The sequence below is a fragment of the Saimiri boliviensis genome, chromosome 11, assembly GCF_048565385.1.
Source record: "Saimiri boliviensis isolate mSaiBol1 chromosome 11, mSaiBol1.pri, whole genome shotgun sequence".
NCBI lineage: Eukaryota > Metazoa > Chordata > Mammalia > Primates > Cebidae > Saimiri > Saimiri boliviensis.
Window position 1 is genome coordinate 38,690,825 of NC_133459.1, and position 14,747 is coordinate 38,705,571.

Sequence of the window (14,747 nt, forward strand, 5' to 3'; positions counted from 1 at the left end):
TCCTCCAGCAGCTCACAGTAGCCTGGGACAGGAATTATTTGGGCCTGACCCAGGATGAGGGCAAGGGAAGGTGTAGCAAGAGAAATGCCAGCCCTGTGGGAGGAAAAACAAAGTACAATTAGGAAGGACTTCTAGATGGGGAAAAGAGGGAAGGGTGACGGGATATTGTCCCGATAGGGTTAAGAAGCATGTGGCCTGGCACAGTGGCTCACGCCTGTAATTCCAGCACTTTGGGAAACCCAGGCAGGCAGATAAGCTGAGGTCAGGAGTTTGAGACCATCCTGGCCAACATGGCGAAACCTCATGTCTACTGAAAATACAAAAATTAGGCAGGGATGGTGGTATATGCCAGTAATCCCAGCTACTTGGGAGGTTGAGGCAGGAGAATCAAGAATCACCTGAACCGGGAGGTAGGGGTTGCTGTGAGTCATGATCACGCCACTGCCCGCCAGCCTGGGCAACAAAGCAAGACTCTATCTCAAAACAAGCAAGCAAGCAAGCAAACAAACAAACAAAAAAACAGGTGACAGGCCAAGCATGGTACCTCATGCCTGTAAGGCGGTCAGATGGCTTGAACCCAGGAGTTTGAGACCAGCCTGGGAAAGATGGTATGAGCTTGTCTTTACCAAAAATAGTATACAAAAATTAGTTGGGCACGGTGGTGGGTACCTGTAGTCCTAGATACTCAAGAGGCTGAGATGGAGAATCACTTGAGCCTGGGAGTTGGAATTTGCTGTAAGCTATGATTGCACCACAGCACTCCAGCCTGGGCAACAGAGCAAGACGCCGTCTCAATAAAAAACAAAAACAACTACTACAGCAACAACAAAAAACCCAGGTGACATGAGACGGAATGCAGGCATGAGTGAACAGAAGAGAATTTGACATTTTTCAGGGTGTGACCAGGCTACACCATGCCCAGGATAAAAACAATTTCAGGCCGGGCACAGTGGCTCATGCCTGTTAATCCCAGCACATTGGGAGACTGAGGCAGGCAGATCACCTGAAGTTAGAGTTCGAGACTGGCCTGGCCAACATGGTGAAAGCCTATCTCTACTAAAATTGCAAAGATAAGCTGGGTGTGGTGGCACATGCCTGTAGTCTTAGCTACTTTGGAGGCTGAGGCAGGAGAATCGCTTGAACCCGAGAGGCAGAGGTTGCAGTGAGCAGCGATTGCTCTACTGCACTCCAGCCTGGGTGACAGAGTGAGACTCGTCTCGAAAAACAACAAACAAACAAACAAAATCCAATTTCACCAAATAGTGTTTTTCTGGCTCTGCAGGACTCTGCCTCCCTCAAATTCCTCCTGGAGAGCTCTGGGAACCCCAGGAGCTTTTCATATATGCAGAGAGAATTAATTAGCTCATGAGGCCCCTCCCCATTTTCCCCTTTTCCTGCTCCAGATCTCAGTGGAGTTGACCCTTGTCAATGCCAATACCATGGAGAGCCCTGCTGCTGGAGAAGCTCAAAGGGGGGCCTGATGTGACTTCTGGTCTCCCCTTTGGTCTGCACTGAAGCCACCACTCCCCAAAGTCAAGGACATTACTGTTGAGGGAAGTAGTGGTCAAGAGCTCAGTGTTCTAGAATCAGGAGATCCAGGTTTCCAACCTGGCTCTATAGTTCATGAGCTCTGTAACCTTAAGCAAGTTGATTAATTTATCTGAGCCTCTGTTTCCTTGTCTGCAGAAAGGAGGATAATAAAGAACCTGTCTCATGGGGTTGTGGTGAAATTAGAATGAACAAATGTATGTAAACCACTCAGCATAGTGCCTGGCATAGAGAGAGTGATTAACAAATGTTGGTGATTAGGATTTTTGTTATTATAGTCGTGAATTCATTTAACAGGCAAGCTCTAGGCATTCTCCCACATGTGCCCAGTACATCAGACAAAATGTATTTCCTGATATTTCCCAACATGTAACATGTTTCCTCACCCCACTGTGGCTTTGCACATGCCGTTTGCTCTGCCTGGATTGGCCTTCACTTCCTATCTGCCTGGCAAACTTGCCCTTCGAGCCTCAGCTGATGCCTTATCCCCTTGAGGCGCTTGCCTGGACCTCCCACACTGGGTGAGACACCTCCTCTGATCTTGCACATGACCAGGGCTGCCTCATTACACAACCCCAGAGGAGACCAATCATACCGACCCCCAGAGTTGTGCAATGTGGCAGACAACTTTGCCCACATCTCTTGTGTATTTTCTTCTATCATAATTTTTATCACACTCTTACTGTAATGATTTGTTTACCCGTTGGTTTCTTCCTCAGACTCTGAACTCCTCGAGGACTCTGTTTGACACAGGGTCAGGGCTCAGTTAGTGCCTGCCTGAATGAAGGGATCCTGGCCCAGTTCCTGCACTCTGAAGCTGCAGCCTGGTTAGGGAGATGGAATGAACCAACATGAGACATGTCAAGAACTGCGCATGAACGGTTCACATCCCTGAGGCTTTTCTAGGAGAGACAATAAGAGCTGTAAGGGAGGATGCAGTGGTCAGAGTGGGAGCCGGGTGGAGATGGAAAGAATGAGGATGTACTTAGAAAATCCAGTAGCTGCCGGGCACGGTGGCTCACACCTGTAATCCCAGCACTTTCGGAGGTTGAGGTGGGCAGATCACGAGGTCAGGAGTTCAAGACCAGCCTTGCCGACATAGTGAAACCTCATCTCTACTAAAAATACAAAAATTAGCCGGGTGTGGTGGCACACACCTGTAGCCCCAGCTACTCAGGAGGCTGAGGCGGGAGAATTGCTTGAACCTGGGAGGTGGAGTTTGCAGTGAGCCAAGATCGTGCCACTGTACTCCATCCAGCCTAGGCAACAGAGTGAGACTCCATCTCAAAAAAAAAAAAAAAAAAGAAGAAGACTTAATAGCTCACACTTCTGGATTGTTCTCCTTAGGGGTGGAAGAATTTCAGCCCTCTCTCCTGTGATTTCCATCTGGTCTAATGTAAAGGAAGTAATCATTTCAAAGCTCTCACAAGGACATTATGTATCCAAGGAGGGCTGTGGTGGATTGATGTTCTTTATCAGGCCCTATTTTTTGAAATGGAGTTTCACTCTTGTTGCTTAGGCTGGAGTGCAATGGTGCAATCTCAGCTCACTGCAACTTCCGCCTCCCAGATTCAAGCGATTTTCCTGCCTCAGCCTCCCAAGAAGCTGGGATTACAGGCATGCGCCACCACACCTGGCTAATTTTGTATTTTTAGTAGAGATGGGGTTTCACCGTGTTGATCAGGCTGGTCTCGAACTCCTGACCTCAGATGATCTGCCCACCTCAGCTTCCCAAATTGCTAGGATTATAGGTATGAGCCACCATGTCTGGCCATCCAGGCCCATTTTTTGTGCACGATAGGTGGAGGCACAGCCTGGAAGCAGGACAATGCACCCAGAGCATCTGACATTACCCTAAAAAATAATTTGAGCGTTAGCCCCACTACAGGCATGGATCAGGTTATAGGGCTCTTAGGAAAGTATGTCTCTCCCTCAACATGGATTTAGACTGCATCTTTCCTGAGAATAAACACTTGTCTTTTGTAAGTGTGTGCGTGTCTGTATATTTGATCTGCCTTTAAGCACCCTACTTAAGCCATCTTCACTTGCTCTAAAAGGCCAAGTCTGAACAATAAGGAGGAGGCACAGCTCATCACTTCTCATTGGTAAAGAGACATGAAAGGAACAAGACCAGGAGGATCAAAATTGCCACGCCTACCCTAGACTGTTTGGCTGAAACCTGTTACCTGCACTCCTCCATCCTCCTGCTGTGATACTATTCTAGACTCTTGGGAAGCATTCTACGAAGCGTTTCTTATCCTGTTGATCCCATCCCATGTGGCCTAGGGGGTGAAGTTGCCAGCACAGAGCCTGGTGGAGATTTTGCCCAGTGGAGAATTGAAAGGGAGTCTTTCTGTGGGTGTGGAGAAGGAGGATCTGAGATGAGAGAATACACTTAGGAACCCAGCGTACCCATGAGGGGACGCTGTGAGAAAGTGTAACAGGTTTTGGTTGTTTTTTTCCGTGGGCGGTTATGTGACATGTGCGATTTTAATTTCTTCTAGTTGTATTTTCCTACAGGAATTCCTGCCTCTTCAGGGAAGTCATGCATGCACATAGGCCTCGAGTTTGTGGGGCTAGAGGGGCAAGTCAAGGGGTGGGGAAGTAAAGGGGGTGTATCCTGCTCCTGGCTGTCTCCTGTGGAGGTCTGTGTTAAGGAAACTGTGTTGACAGCTGAGTGTGACCAGCAGTGCAGCTGCGGATGAATCCTGCTGGGCGGGAGGCTGAGGCAGAGCAGGGAGGAAGGGGACCCTGACGGGGAACAAAAGGGGTGCAGTCCACCGTAACGGACAAGGCGATCAGGAAAAGAAGCAGGGCTCCAGCAGAGGCTGGGGCAAGCCCTGGAGCAACTCTTCTGGGGACTGAGAGCTTCAAGTCTAATTCCTGGCTGGATTAGAGGGTGGGGCAAAGTCTCTGGGAATGAGGTGGACAGGTGAGGGGGTGGAGCCCCTCAGACTCAGTCCCAGGCCCTGGTTGCTGCCTATCCACCCTGCCTTCCCATGTGAAGCCAGGCTGTGGGCCTGCGCCTGGGCTTCCTTACTGATCTCTGCTCTGCAGAAACATCCTTCATAAGTAGTATGGCTTCTGGCCACCTCAGGATACACTCCCATGCCACCTGCCCTACCCTTTACCTACTGCTGCTTCCTGGCAGACAGGGCAGTCTTCAGGCATTTGAGGAAGCCTACTACCACTTTCACTTTGACCATCTCTCCTAGAGGGAAGGAGCAAGGCTGGAAGTATCGAGGAAGAAGAGAGAGTGAAGGGACAGGCTCAAGAAGTTACTACTCTCCCTTCCTTGACCCTCTCCCCTAACCTCCACCTCCACCCATCATAAGCTTAGAGCCTGGAGTTCAGAAGACAGAGACCATAGCTTACTGCTTATGGTCTAGAACCCAGCCCAGTCCGGCCCAACCCAGAGCCTGGATCCGGAGCCCTGACCTCAAAACCCATCCTCATGTTCTTATCAAAGCCTAGAGCCTAGAACCCAAAGCCCAAGACAAACTGGCCCTAGTCTAAGTCCAGCTCAGAATCCAGAACTAAAGCCCAGATCCCAGAACCCAGACCACAGTACTAAAAGCGACACTCAGTCCAGGCCCAAAGTCCAGCCAGGGCCAAAGACCAGAGCTCAGAACTCAGAAGCCAAGCCTGGGAACTGCAGCCTAGCCCACAGACCCAGAGCTCAGAATTCAGACTAAAGCTAAGCCCAGTCTAGAGGTCAGGGCAGCCCAGAATCCAGCTCAGAACTCACCCCAAAGAACCCAGGGTAGATCCCATCCAAGCTCCAGAACTGAGTCTAGCCTAATAGTCAGTGTGGCCTAGAATCCTAAACCCAGTCTAGTAGTTCCTTGATGCTCCTCCTAGGGGGAGCCCCAAAGAAAGAGGTCAAGTCTCCTGTGGGAAGACAAGGAAATGGTGTTTGTGTGTGTTACAAGGAGAATGTTCTGTGGTCCTCCTAGCAGTGGTCTGGAGGGTGTATATTGGGGATTCAGAGACCAAGCAAAACATGGCCTAAGGTTTTCTCTGCAAGGGCTGTCCCACAGAACCCCAACTGACACTGCTAAATTTTAGTGTGATCTTGTGCAGGCCCTTACCTTCTCTAGGCTTACTTTTCCCAGAAAGGAAATCAGAAGATGCTTTATTTAGACCCACAGATCCAGACACAGGGAGGAAGGGACTATTACAGATAGCCCTTTTGATAGTGTAGTCTCTTTTTCTTTTTTTCTTTTTTTTTTTTTTTGCGACAGGTCTTGTTATGTTGACTAGGCTGGCCTTGAACTCCTGGGCTCAAGCAATCTTCCTGCCTCAGCTTCCTGGGTAGCTGAGACTATAGACATGGACAACCATGCCCAGCTAATTCATTTATTCTTTTACTCATCTAATAGTTATTGAGCATATATAATAAGTACATTTACTTTATTTAATTTTTTATTTGTTTTACAGAGTCTTGTTCTGTTGCCCAGGATGGAGTGCAGTGGTACCATCATAGCTCACTGCAGCCTCGAACTCCTGGGCTCAAGTGGTCCTCCTGCATCAGCTTCCTGAGTAGCTAGCACTACAGATGCACGTTACCATGCCCAGGTAATTATTTTATTTTTGTAGATACAGGATCTCAGTGTGTTGCCTGGGTTGGTCTTGAACCCCTGGGCTGAAGTGATCTTCCCACCTCAGCCTCCTGAAGTGCTGGGATTACAGGTGCCTGGCCCAGTAAGTGGATTTTAAACAGGGGCATACAATGATCTGATTAAAAATTTGTCTGTTTTTTGAGATTGGATCAGAGGGGAATGCTTAGGCATTGCTACAACAGTCCAGGAGAGATGGGATGGTCTGAGGATAGCAAGTGGCAGTGTCGTCTTTACAAAGCACAGATGTGGTCATTTGACTCCTCTGCTAAGAATCCTTTCAGTGGCTTCCCACAGTCTTCAGGAGGAGAATGCAAGGCCTCCTTCTATCTTCTTGGCCTCAGGGGCCACCAATTTCCCATCCAGCAAAAAACGCCCAACCAGCCCACCCTACTCACTGGTTCTGCCAGCACCACCCTCTACCCTGCCACCACATCTGTGGTGTTCCCTTTGCCTGGCATGCCCTTACCTATGTCAGGAACTCCTTCTCAAGCCTCAGGGCTCAGCTCCATTATCGTCTTCTCTGTTAAGCCTTGCCAGACCACCACACCCAAGCAGAATCTGCTGTTCTTAATTTCGCACATGCAAGCAGACCTTGATTAAGCCTTTGCCAAATCATTTTTTTAGTTAGTTTTTTTTCACAGAATCTCACTCTTTGTCACCCAGGCTCAATGTAACCTCCACCTCCTGGGCTCAAGCAATCCTCCCACCTGAGCCTCCTGAGTGGCTGAGACTACGGCAGTGCACCACCACGTCCAGCTCATTTTTTATTTTTTGCAGAGATAGGATCTCCCTTTGTTGCCCAGGCCTCTGTTGTTCTAGCTACTCAGGAGGCTGAGGTGGGAGGATTGCTTGAGCCCAGGAGGTGGAGGTTGCACTGAGCCTTGATCATGCCACTGCACTCCAGCCTGGATGATAGAGTGAGACTCTGAAAAAACAATTAAGTAAATAATAAAAATCTCCCTATGTTGACCAGGAGTTCAAGACCAGGGCAACATGGGGAGATGTTTGTTTTTTATTTTGAGATCCTTTCTAGAATCTCCCTGTGTTGCTCTGGTCTCAAACTCCTGAGCTCAAGAGATGCTCTTGCCTTGGCCTCCCAAAGTGTTGGGATTATAGGTGTGAGCTACCGTGCCTGGCCCCAAATCATTTTGTAATGGTCTGCCGTGTTTGCCTCCACAACTAGATGTGACTCCTTCAAAGGACAAGATCATCCATGCCTTATTCATCTATATCGCTGGGTGGGCCAAGAGCAAATTCAGTGAATGTATTGACAAGGCCACCTTTATATCTATCTCCAAGTATCCTTTTATGTGTTTTTTTTTTTTCTTTTTTTTGAGATGGAGTTTCGCTCTTGTTACCCAGGCTGGAGTGCAATGGCACCATCTCGGCTCACCACAACCTCCGCCTCCTGGGTTCAGGCAATTCTCCTGCCTCAGCCTCGTGAGTAGCTGGGATTACAGGCACACGCCACCATGCCCAGCTAATTTTTGTATTTTTAGTAGAGACGAGGTTTTACCATGTTGACCAGGATGGTCTCGATCTCTCGACCTCATGATCCACCCGCCTCGGCCTCCCAAAGTGCTGGGATTACAGGCTTGAGCCACCGCGCCCGACCATGTTTTTTTTTTTTTTTTCTTAAGGCTCCCATGTTTTATGTTTTTAATCTCAGAACATGGTAAAGAACTTGTTTTGCCATTTTCTATTAATTGAAGACATATATCCTTGCCAATCAGAGGGAAAGGATGAAGAAACAAAACGAACATTTGTTGAGAGCAAACTGTAAGGCTTGTTTTGTACACACACCTTGTCTCATTGGATCCTGAGGATACACTATGAGGTATTATTACAGATCATATAAATGAAACACAGAGAAGCTGTGACCTGCCTAAGGTCACATGACTAGCTAGTGGCAGAAATGGATTCAAACCCTGATAGGGCTGACTCCAGGCCCACATAGCCCCAGCTATGCTGTTATCTCTTGTTCTTAGTCAGCATGAGATCACAGCGTCGCTGCGCTGAGTCTGAAGCCAGCCACGCAGAGCTGGAGGTCTTGGCTAGCCATAGTAGAGGAAGTAGCCACCACAGAGCTCTGGGTTGCCCAACATGCTTTTTGTGCAGATGGGCAAAAGGAGGCCCAAAGAAGGGGAAGGACTCCAGGGGTACCCGGCAGATTCTGGCTTCTGCCACCCTGGTCTGAGTGCAGCAAATCGCTTACTCTAAAAGATGCTTCCAACTCTGAGAGGGTCCAGGCTAGCAGACCAAGGCAGTGCCTCCTTGCATTAACATGGTGTGGGTGTGAGGGCAGAGCTCTGGGCAGCCAGGAAGAAAGAGTGGGTGTGAGGGCAGAGCTCTGGGCAGCCAGAAGAAAGAAGCTCAGGCTTCAGTCCCCTCTCTGTCCTCTGAGGCCAGGCTCTGGGCTCTTGCTCCAGGAGCCCTTCCCCTGATATAATGGGTCCTGAGGCCAAGTAGTAGCTTGGTCCAACCACTGGGGCTCCCTTAGAGCTACACCTTGCTCTCGGATGGCGTAGCTCTCTGTGCCAAGGCTGACGTTACACAGCTTCTCACACTGTCATTCTTACAACTTCTTGGCAGTCTTCCTGAAAAAGTAGGGCTGTCTTTGTCTTCTGGGGAGGGTCTGGACCTTGGGAGAGTCTAGAATGAGATGCTGGGACATAGGCTGGTGGTGGGAAGGGCACTAGCTGTCCTAAGGAATCTCTGGGTGCTCTCCATGCTCCTCAGCCCCCCAAGAACTGAGACTCAGCAGCCAGCCTAGTCCCAAGGCCCACAGAGGGCCTCCCTGTGGCACGGGCCATAGCCTCATGAGATCAGATGGATCAGCCATGAGGTCATCTCTATGCCATTGTTGCTCAACCAACATCCAGGCAGGAACTGGCAACCTCAAGTGACTTCAAGGCCCCTCAAATACTTCCTCCCCAAAGAGCCTCTCTTGGACCCTCAAGAGTCTCTCCTTCCTATTTTCTGCTCTACCTGCTTTACCACAGGGCAAACAAAGGGGCAAGATAGGGAACAGGCCAAGGCATCCCCGTCACAGCAGCTATTCCAGGAAGCTCTTGTTACAGAGCCTGCCCAACCTTTACCTCTTCAACATGACCATTGCTGTAGAGCACCATCTAAGATATCAATTTCCTAGGGACTGTAGCGCCAAGTGTGTTTCAAGGCATAGTCATGGCTCCTTTTCTCCAGAAGTCAGGTGGTAGATCTGCCAGTTAGGGACTGAAGAGATCTTAGCACTGGATAACAGACTGCAAGCTGACCCACCTGGCAACGCCGGAATCCAGCAACACTTTGACTCAGCAATGGTCTCCTAGCACCAACACCCCAACAGCTCCACCTGGTAACCCTGCTCTGACTGCATCCCACTATGCTGGAAATACTACCTCGAGCCACCAGATGTAAATCTAGCCCCTAACCACTTACTAGCAAATTTTCTTCCCTCTGATCTAAGCGGCCTTATGCGGTGAGGTTTTATCAGGGTACTAATAATGATAATACCAAGGAACCTTTTTAAATGCTTACTGTATGCTAAGCACTTAATCCTCATGTGAACTTATGAGATAGTTACAATTATCATTTCCATTTGACAGGGTGGAAACTGAAACTCAAAGAGATTTAATAATTTGCTCAAGAGCAAACTGGAATGGCAGAGATGAGCTACGGAGCCAGGTGGCCTGTCTTTGGGATCTTTGCACTTAACTCTGTTGCTCAGCTTTCTAAGAAACTCAGGGGACCTGGTAGCCTTCCCAGGGGCTGTCAGGAGAGTATGCTAGGGCATTTAAAGAGGCCCCCCCTGCTGGGTTTGGTGCCTCATGAGGGCATAGAGGGGTGCAGGGCATCAAAGGAAACTCAGTTCATTTGTCCTAGGCTACAAGGCTGGGCTAGGCCAAGAAAGGCTCAAAGATGGTAGTGAGGTCAGTCTCACTGTTAGCGGTGGTGAATCCACAGAGGTCTGCAGCAACCTCAATTCTTGCCTCCTCAGAAGAAAGAATTTGACCAATGGCCATAAAGCAGAGTGAGAGACCAATGCAAGTTTCAGAGCAGATGTGAAAGCTGATGAAGTTTTAGAGCATGAATGACAGGAAGTAAAGCACATGTGAAAGAGTGCCAAGCGAGTGACGAGAGGCTCAAGTGCACGCTTTGACCTATGACTTTGGGGTCTTACGTGTTGGCATGCTTCTGAGGTTGAATTACTTCTCCCCTGATTCTTCCCATGGGGTGGGCTGTCAGCATGTGCAGTGGCCTGCCAGTACTTGAGAGGGGCCACATGCGCAGTGTGTCTACTGAAGTTGTGCGTGCGCTCACTTGAGGCATTTTTCCCTTTACCAGTCAAGTATTCCTAAAGGAAGTTCATATACCAGTTAAAATCCACCATCTTGCCTCCTAATGCACATGCTTGAGCCTATTTACCCAACTCCTGAGATGTTATCGGGAAGCTGCTGATGATCAGTTTCAGATTTTTCCCATTATTGGGAGACTGTCTTTCCCTGTTGCTGCTTACGACCAATTATTATTTTAGAGAGATAGTTTGACAACCACCTGACCATCACCTGATGGTTGCCTGACATTCTTGGTTGGGGGCGGGGCCTCTCCTCCCCTACTCATGTCTGACTACCTACTGTAACGCTGCCACAGACGATGAAGCTGTCTGCCCCTCAGGAAAAAGTTTTTGTTCTCACTGCTGTTCTAGATGGAAAGAATATTGCTATGAAGAATGGGCCCAAGTCTCTGCTCCAGGCTCCTTGTGAGGTTGCCCTCTGCCCACTATGGACTAGAGCCTCAGCAAAGCCCCTTGGACCCATGCCTGTAATGCAAGCACTTTGGGAGGATCACTTGAGGCTGGAAGTTCAAGACTAGCCTGGGAAACATACTGAGAGCCCACCTCTAACATAAAATAAAAATAAAACACTTGCCCAGCATACAGTGCATGCTCAATAACTGGGAGATGTTGTATTGGCAGTGCCCTGATTCAGTTAATGGTGAATGAGTGCTGGAGAGCTCAAGGGTTTAGGAAAAAGCCTCAAACTGTGTTTTCCTCTCCTGTCACACTACCACCACAATAGTCATCAACACAGAAGACATCTGTGACCAAAGGTGTGGGAATTTTTCCCCATACACCAAGTGCACAGGGTTGGTGATAGCGGCAGATACATGGAGATAATTTCAGATCCCACAGGTTTGGGGCTCAGTCCACGAGACTGCTCCCCAACCCCAACCCTAGACACCAGTCACAATGCCAGGCCTCTAGAACTTCTGCCCTACTGGCTTCGAGTGGGGGCTCCCATGACCCTTTCTTTGAGTTCCATTAATTTACTCTAACAGCTCACAGAACTTGGGGAAACACATTTACCAGTTTATTATAAATCATATTACAAAGGAAACAGATGAAGAGATGTATAAGGCAAGGTATTGGGGAAGGAACATGGAGCATCCATGCCCTCCCTGGGACACCACCCTACGGGAACCTTCATGTGTTCAGTTAGCCAGAAGCTCTCTAAACCCAGTCCTCAGCGGGAGGGCAGGAGAAAGTCAGAGAGATTCTGTTTCCTGAGCCCTGTCTCTGAGGCCTAACACCAACATTATAACAAAAGACTAACAAAGACTATGGAAGTTATAAGCCTGGAACTGTAGACAAAACCAATATATACATCTGACATCAAAGGCCGCCCTCTGGTTTTCAAACACAGATCTTTTACATCAAAAGAATATATATTTAGTCAGAGCTGAGAGATTAGAAAAAAGAATATGTATTTCAAAAGATACGCCACGTCACTAGGATCCCATTTAGTCATGAATAATTAGTCCAGTCCATCATACTGCATGAACATCTCCCACACTGAAGCCACTCAGGTTTGCAGCTTTCTTTTTCTTTTTATTATTATTATTATTATTATTATTATTATTATGAGAAAAATGCCTCAAGTGAGCGCACGCACAATTTCAGTAGACACACTGCGCATGTGGCCCCTCTCAAGTACTGGCAGTAGCTGGGATTACAGATAGGCGCCACCACAGCTGGCTAATTTTTCTATTTTTTGTAGAGACGGGGTTTAACCATGTTAGCCAGGATGGTCTCAATCTCTTGACCTTGTGATCTGCCCCCCTCGGCTTCCCAAAGTGTTGGGATTACAGGCGTGAGCCACCGTGCCCAGCCTCTTTTTTATTATTTTAACTTAAAAAAAAAAAAAAATAGAAATGTGGTCTTGCTTGTTGGCCAGGTGGACTCAAACTTCTGGCCTCAAGTGATCTTCCTACCTCAGCCTCCCAGATGCTGCGATTACAGGTGTGAGCCACTGCACTGGCCCCAGGTTTTCTTTTAATCTTGTCAAGTTCTGAAAACAGGAGTGGTCTTGACAAACATAGAGCTTTACTTTTTCAGGCATAATATAACTTAGCTAAGAGACGACGTCCTCTTTCTAGGTGTTAATGTAACCCATCTACTCATTTCTTTTTTTTTTTTTTTTTTTTTTTTTTCTGAGACGGAGTTTCACTCTTGTTACCCAGGCTGGAGTGCAATGGCGCGATCTCAGCTCACCGCAACCTCCGCCTCCTGGGTTCAGGCAATTCTCCTGCCTCAGCCTCCTGAGTAGCTAGGATTATAGGCACGCGCCACCATGCCCAGCTAATTTTTTTTTGTATGTTTAGTAGAGACGGCGTTTCACCATGTTGACCAGGTTGGTCTCGATCTCTCGACCTTGTGATCCACCCGCCTCGGCCTCCCAAAGTGCTGGGATTACAGGCTTGAGCCACCGTGCCCGGCCACCATCTACTCATTTCTTTACCCTCGGCTATTATTTCTCCCTTTCTCCATTTGTCATTTACTCTTTCTTTTTCTTTTCTTTTCTTTTTTTAGATGGAGTCTTGCTCTATTGCGCAGGCTAGAGTGCAGTGGCACGATCTTGGCTCATTGCAATCTCCACCTCCTGGGTTCAAGGGATTCTCGTGCCTCAGCCTCCAGAGTAGCTGGGACTATATAGGCACCCACCACCACGCCCAGCTAATTTTTTTGTATTTTTAGGCAAGATGGGGTTTTACCATGTTGGACAGGCTGGTCTTGAACTCCTGACCTCAAATGATCTGCCCACCTCGGCCTCCCGAAGTGCTGGGATTACAGGCATGAGCCACCTCACTTGACCATTGTTATTTATTCTTACCCAAACTTTTCCACCTCCCAAAGGGCCATGAGGTTCAGCCAGTGTACTGGTCCAGATCACTGCTAGCAATGCTAGTCTAGCGAGTGCCTCTCCCTCAGTACATTCCCATTCACAGAGGGTAAGGTTACATAGGTTCTGAAGCAGTGAGCCATTTCACCACCAGCCAATACAGGCATATTCATTCTTAACTCCAACTTTGCTAGATGGGTGAAGGCTACTCCCATCAGGCCCTTAGGAATTCTGACACAAGATTTTAAAACACAGTTAGTTTCTTGCTTAGAAATCATCCCTGCTTCCAATGCTCCAATTGTAGCCCTGCATCAGGAGAGAAAAAACATGTTTTTAGGTGATTTGGGGAAGAAACATGTCATTTTACCACTGTACTCTTCCCTCAGCAAGAATTGCATAGTCATACCAGCATCCTCCCACTCCTCCTCCCCAGATCAACCAGAAACACAAAAATCTAATGAGGATTAGATTTTTGCACTCAATCCTGATTAGATTTTTGCACTAAAAGTCCCACTCACGTTGAGTGTGAGCACATACTCTTGAAGTCCTGTACACCAGCCTTTTCACGCTTTTATCTCCCCGTTTTAGATAACCATATTTCAATTGCCTGTTCTATTTCTCTATCAAACTATTACTCTAAGGAGGATGTCTCACTCTGCCCTTTGTTGAACATTATGGGCGGTACAGCGTGTTCCTTGGTCTGATAAAACAATGGTTGGCCATCCAAATTCTTGCAATGTCTTCTATTCTGGTTTCATTTTTTAATTTTTTTTTTTTTTGCCACCATCAGGAACCTTAATATTTATTTATTTATTTATTTTTTTTTTTGAGACGGAGTTTTGCTCTTGTTACCCAGGCTGGAGTGCAATGGCGCGATCTTGGCTCACCGCAACCTCCGCCTCCTGGGCTCAGGCAATTCTCCTGCCTCAGCCTCCTGAATAGCTGGGATTACAGGCATGCGCCACCATGCCCAGCTAGTTTTTTTGTATTTTTAGTAGAGACGGGGTTTCACCATGTTGACCAGGATGGTCTCGATCTCTCGACCTCGTGATCCACCCGCCTCGGCCTCCCAAAGTGCTGGGATTACAGGCTTGAGCCACCGTGACTGGCCTTATTTATTTATTTTTAAGACTAGTCAAGTGCAGTAGTGGGAAGCAGGGAAAGAGTAGAACAAGGAGTTCGATCTGTAACTGACTGCACCATCAATTGAGAGAACTCATTACCTTCAGACCAGCCTGTGTGGTTTTTTTTAATGGCACTCTCAGCCTTTTTATCTTTAATTGTGTAAGCAAAGCCCACTCCAGAGTCAGTGTTTATTTCTGTCAAGACTTTTTTTTTTTTTTTTTTTTTTTTGAGATGGAGTCTTACTTAGTCACCCAGGCTAGAGTGCAGTGTCATG